This window comes from Solanum lycopersicum, chromosome 9 (genome assembly GCF_036512215.1).
Source record: "Solanum lycopersicum chromosome 9, SLM_r2.1".
In the NCBI taxonomy this organism is placed as follows: domain Eukaryota; kingdom Viridiplantae; phylum Streptophyta; class Magnoliopsida; order Solanales; family Solanaceae; genus Solanum; species Solanum lycopersicum.
The window spans coordinates 24,952,693-24,958,865 of NC_090808.1; the positions used below are offsets into that span (position 1 = coordinate 24,952,693).

Genomic DNA, 6,173 nt, shown 5'->3' on the forward strand with positions numbered 1-6,173 from the left:
GAAGATTTTGTTATTTAATAACTTACAGATGTTTGTGTTTTATAAATCATTTTCATCAATGATAAAAAAAAATTAAAATTAAGTATAAACATATAAGTCATATAAATTGAAACATTTGGAAAAATATTTAATTTCAAATCTTAAAGAAATCATTTAATTGATGAACAAGTTATGCATTGATATTAATGATATGGTTCAAATTTTGACGCTTAAACTAAAAAAGATATATATACAAATATGTATTTGTAAATATAGAGACTGATTTGGAAAATTTTATTGTCTGTTTATGCATTACTAAAAGGGCATGGCCCGTGCTAAGCCCAACAATAAATTTCTGCATGTAATTGTTACTAAAATGGGGGCAATGACTACAACATACATCTAATAAGAAAATGTATAGATGGAAACGGTGCAAAAATATATACTGCAAGTGGCACAATCTATTACACTATAGCTTATTCATAGTTTTGAAATTGAAATACTATCATAATACCATTCACTTATATCCATAAGTCACTCGTACACTTCACTTGACTTCTTGACATGAGCAAAATCCAACTGTCTCTTCCCCAGAGAATGCTTAAGCAAAATCTATCAAAAATAGAGAAGAGGTTAAGTCAACTTATCAATGCTAGCAAAGTGAAGAAATAATATGATATTGTACCATAATTGATCTCTCTTAATGAAGCTCATAATAAATAAGCAACAAAGTGGAGATCAATATCACTGCACCAGTACTGCACCTACATATCTCTCTCATCATCTTAAATATAATGTAGTCAAGCTATACCGACAACACTGAATTCAGATAAAATAGCAAACGTGAAGAAGATGATGCAAAAAGAGTAATTATATTATTGAGAAAACACTAACAGAAAAAATATCAAATATCCATAAGTTTGATTCCCCCACCACATTTGTTCCAAATGTCAGACCTAAATCTTTTCTTCTTACAAAATTTATTTCTACAAATTCATCCACCATTCCATCTTATTTTTACTTCATTCAAAGAACTATCTTACACCAAGTCAGTTACATCAATTGAACTCTAGAAAATAGTTGTAATGTATACCTTGACCACCAACAGAGGCGGGACTTTGATTTCATCTAAACTTCTTACAGTGACAGACATCATTGAAGTCATTAGTTCCCAAATCAAATCCTTAAGCAATGCCAATCAACAGAAAAATAAAGTCAAAATATCAATCAGATAATCAATACTCAAAACGATAAAAATAGAATATAAAATATACCTCATCTTAGCAAATTTTAATTAGTACAGTAAAATTTATATATCTATCTCAAAAGCACAAAAAGAAGGAAAACTCTTGGTATAGACTCTTGTGGAATGAATGACATGACATTTATAGAATCCAAATACATTTGGTGTAATAACCGGAGACGTGGTAAAAATATCTGGATGAGGTTGGATAGAGTTTTTGTTAATGACAATTGGGTTTAGAAGTACTCTATCAACACTATATAACACCTCGCTAGAACAGCTTCTGATCAGGGACCTAAGTAGCAAGAAGGATAGGGGGCTCGATTAATATATATAAGCATCACATTGTTGAACATTTTATTTTATATATTCTTTTAAACCTACAGAAACCCTTTTATATATTTATTTCTACCTTAATTGAAAAGAGAAGTATCAAGATTTGAATTTCAAAAAATGTTGTCTACTAGTCATCAAATATTATGATAATTAAATGTCTTCACGGTGTGTATTTCATTCAATTACAAAGGGATGAAATTTTATAAGACTATGGTCCTGAATTAATCAACTGATTGTCCTACTTTAGAGAACAATTTTACTGTATTCAAAAAATATAATTAACTGATGTTAAAATTTGTTTTCAAAAGTTTTTCTTTTCAAATGCAATAGAATTCGTCATAATAATTGACGGGAATTAAGGTATTGATTAAAGAACACATGCAACTAAAACCAATAAAGTTGATAAAAATAAAATATTAGAACTTACATTCCTCCCATGTATCTCTAATTTTTCATCATCTTTACACACCTTTTGCACAAAACTTTGCCTAAAAAATTTACATACCATAAATTTTTATGTCATGATTTGAAGCTAAATTTAATCTAAAAAATAAACTATTCGTAGAGTACCACATTGAAAAAAGAATTGATAAAAGGAAGTGTGAAATAACCAACAAAGTTCAATTTATGCTTCTTAATTCTCACTAATCCTACAGCTGCTCTGTGCACTTTAATGTCCTTTAGAGGAAAGGAATTATTGAGCAAAAGGAGGAACAGAAAGAATTGGAAGTACATTACTTAATTGCATGTTATTGTATCTTCTACAATGGGAATTGGAGTTAGAAGCTTGGCTAAAATATATCTTCTACAAACTCATGTTAACACTTGTGATTAATTATTTTGATAGAATTTTCATGTTCTTCAAATAGATGAAATGCATCAGCTACAATATAAAAAAATGTTATTGTCTCTTGTATTTTTACGGAATGATAAGAACTAATTTCCTTCTTGATCATTTGAGGCTCTGAGCGTTAGATACACCACATGTTCAATCCAAAGTTATGGAATAAGTTGATCAAATCTTGAATAGATGTACACAAACTATGTCATCCTTGTTTATTGCTTAAAAAAAACAAAAAAAAAACAAGGAAAATCACCCCTTGTTATTAATGACGACTTCGATTTACAATGTATTGCTCACGTTTTGGTTTGTAAGAACACAAAAGCTTATGGTAATTCATATCCTATTAAGGTGTAAATAGTTGATATAAAACGCTCATGGAGTTGGAATTTTCTATTGCATAATTGGTGTCTAATTCTAAATTTTTTGTGCTTTTGTTTGCAGAAATATATTTTCCGATTCAACCTTTGCTTATTCTTATTATTATTTCATTGAGAGAGAGAGAAAAAGTAACATTCAATGGGAAAGAAGATACTCATAGTTGTCAAATTTCTTGTTGACTTTCCCTCCTTTTCAGCATATTATTTTCGATGGTTCTTCATGGTGAACTCAATCAAGTAGGACAATGTCGATTGGACAATATTCAATCTGGCTACTGCAAATAGAAACGAAAAACTTCAAAATCGTTAGAAAAATAGCATAGAAAGTAAAAAACATAGGAAATTACCCAATTAATCCTTCGTTTCTTAAGCTTAAATAAACTTTACTTCTAATACAAACATCAAAAATATATCTTGGCAAATTATTAGACCACAAAAATTCAATCGAAATGCAAGAAAAAAGAACTCCAACAAATAAAACAGATGAAATTGTAGAAGAAGATGAGACATAAATTTCTTGAGAATTTCTTGTTAAGGAGAAAGAGAATAAAAGTGATAATGTTATTATTGCATAGCTATTGTTGCATGTAACAAAAACAATACACGTGTCCATTTACTAATAAAAGAATGTCAAATTTATAACGTAACTTTCTCAACGTTTATTAAAAAAATTACAATTAGCAGATATGCAGTATTTGCACGTGTTCTAAAAAGGTAAAAATAACGGGTTCACTTTGAATTATAGAATACATGTATCTTTTTTTTTTCCTATAATAGAAGAGCAACCAGCTATCCAATTACATATGTCCACATTGACAATACACCTTACACTATTGTTATTTTAAAAGTACAACTTATGTTGCTTTTTGTACAAATATTTGTTGTTGTGTTCGTCCTTATCCTTCCCGGATTATATAATATATATACTAAGAAGAGTAATATATAGATATATAATATATAAATAAGAAATTTATACAATTATCTCTATTCTATTGGCTATCATAATAACAAAACCTACAGAATTATTCTCTTACCATGCTAAAGAAGGGTTGTATTTTTTTCTAGTTGTATTACTGTTAAACCCAAACTTATTTGACTGACTTGTGTGGCCTATGAATCATGTTGGTCTTTCCTGTTCTTTTCAACAACGTTCTCTTCGACATACACAATTTGTGTTCTTGAACTTTCTAGCCTTCTTCTTCTCAATTGATCTGTCAATAGATATTAATGAACTAGAGGATTGTATTTCAAGATTCCCCTCAATATGGAGGGAATCGAAGTGAAACCTAGCTTGGAAAGTTACTTAATATGTTGTGGTCCGGGAGAGATTTGGTAAAGATATCAGCGATTTGATCTTTAGAAGGAACAAAAGATAAAATATGAGCCCAGCCGAATGGCAATCAAGCTCAACATGTTTTGTCCGCTCATGAAAAATCGGATTGCGTGCAATATGAATTGCAACTTGGCTGTCTGAATGAATCAGAACACGAAGAGACGGTGAAATTGATAAATCAGTAAGGAGACGAGTCAGTCAAGTCAACTCAGCTACGAGATGCCTCATGTATCTATATGACATTGCAACAAATTTGATTATTTGAGTCAAAATATTTTTTCATTTTAAATTCATATATCGTCACAAAAAGACTTTTGTGACAAGAAAATATTTGTCAACCTTTCGTCCCTAAAGCATGGGTCACTAAATGTATATTGAGACGAATTATTGTTTTGTCATAAATTAGGCCTGAATTGTCTACGAAAAAAAATTTCACCCCTAAATGCATTCGATTCATGACAAACGTGAGTTTTTATAGAATTAATTTTCTTAGGTAATAACATTGTTTCGTCACTAAAGAAGTTATAATGGTGACGTCAATGATTGCGTCACTAGTTATTTATTTGAATTAGTGATGATTTATTTTGTATCTAATCATATATATATATCGTCATTGAATAAATATTATTTTGTCACTAAGTACTACCTTTTACATACACATTATCGTTTTGTCACTAATTATAATAATTAATGACAATGCTACTTTCTTGCCATTGTGTAGCTAAATAATATCAAATCGTCACTAAGAAACTATTTTTACCAACGAAATAAATTTGTAACTACATACACATTATCGTTTTGTCACTAATTATAATTAGTGACAACGATACTTTCTTGTCATTTCGTAGCTAAATAATATAACATCGTCATTAAGAAATTACTTTTACCAACAAAATAAATTTGTCACTAGATACACATTATCATTTTGTCACTAACTATAATTAGTGACAACGCTACTTTCTTGTCCTTTTGTAGCTAAAAATATCACATCGTCAATAAGAAAATACTTTTACCAACAAAATAAATTTGTCTCTAGAAATTGGCATAGTTAGCGATGATTGCAATCGTCATAAAATACAAAGAATTTGTAGGTAATCCGTAGGATATTTTGGGACAAATTTTATTCTTTGCTATCAAATGTCATGCTTTTTATGAATAAAATGTGATCGTCTTAAAATGTACAAGAAAATCATTGCTAAAAGTTAATAATATACTGAAAGAAAAAAGATAACAAAAAAATCTTCATTAAACAGCATCATATATTAACTAAGAACAACTAAAATAACATTCATGAGATGATATCTCATTACATACGCCTTAAAGAAAAATGTAACTTAGATATACTAAACTTGCAAAAAAGAAACAAAGTAATAAAATTGAGGTTGCTTGTCAAAAATATCATTGCAAAAGCACTTCTATAATAGTTCGTCCTGATTTTCATCTTTCACAACCTGTGTAAACAAAAATTTAAGATTTATGTCACATATAAGGTAATTTAAGCATAAAACATTTACAATTAGATTACTCATACAACCTGTGTTGAATTTTAAAAGTGTAATTGAGGGAATAAGATCATTTTTCCAGTAAATTACATTCAAGAGTGTATATAATATTTTTTCTTATAGGAGAAAGCTAACAGAATAAAATTGAAACACAATCATCCTTGAAGAAGCATAGTTATTATTGTACCTGAAGTGATAACTTGAGAAAGTTCATTGATCGATGTATCAAGAAAATGAAACATAGTTATATATTAGTTAAACAAGTTGTAATGAAATTGTTATAGTTTAAAGTGTACTATGTCTAACCTTGATGGTGATGAGCTCATAAACTGCTGCACTTGTTTCAAAATATCATCTTCACGTGCCAATACAACTTCCAATTGTGAGTTTAGAGTTGTTATTTGAGACTGTTGGTTTTCTACCACGACTTCTGCTGCATTTAATCGTTTCTGTAAATCATGTTGGACAGTCGCAGCTTCCTCCTTCACCTTTTTAGGTGAGTCTTCTAACTCGGCCGCTTTCTTTGAGTTGCTCGAGTAGTATCAGGTTTCGGACCATA

The 6,173-nt window shown here is 29.5% G+C and overlaps 1 long non-coding RNA gene across 1 annotated transcript; it reads right to left on the reverse strand.

Annotated features, from left to right (window-relative positions):
* Positions 1-331: 331 nt before the first annotated feature.
* On the reverse strand, positions 332-3,288 carry LOC104649175 (uncharacterized). The gene is made up of 5 exons (XR_743128.4): positions 3,127-3,288; positions 2,935-3,054; positions 1,986-2,046; positions 1,073-1,162; positions 332-591 (listed from the first exon to the last, which is right to left on the reverse strand). It is a non-coding gene; the product is annotated as an uncharacterized lncRNA (long non-coding RNA).
* Positions 3,289-6,173: the final 2,885 nt, after the last annotated feature.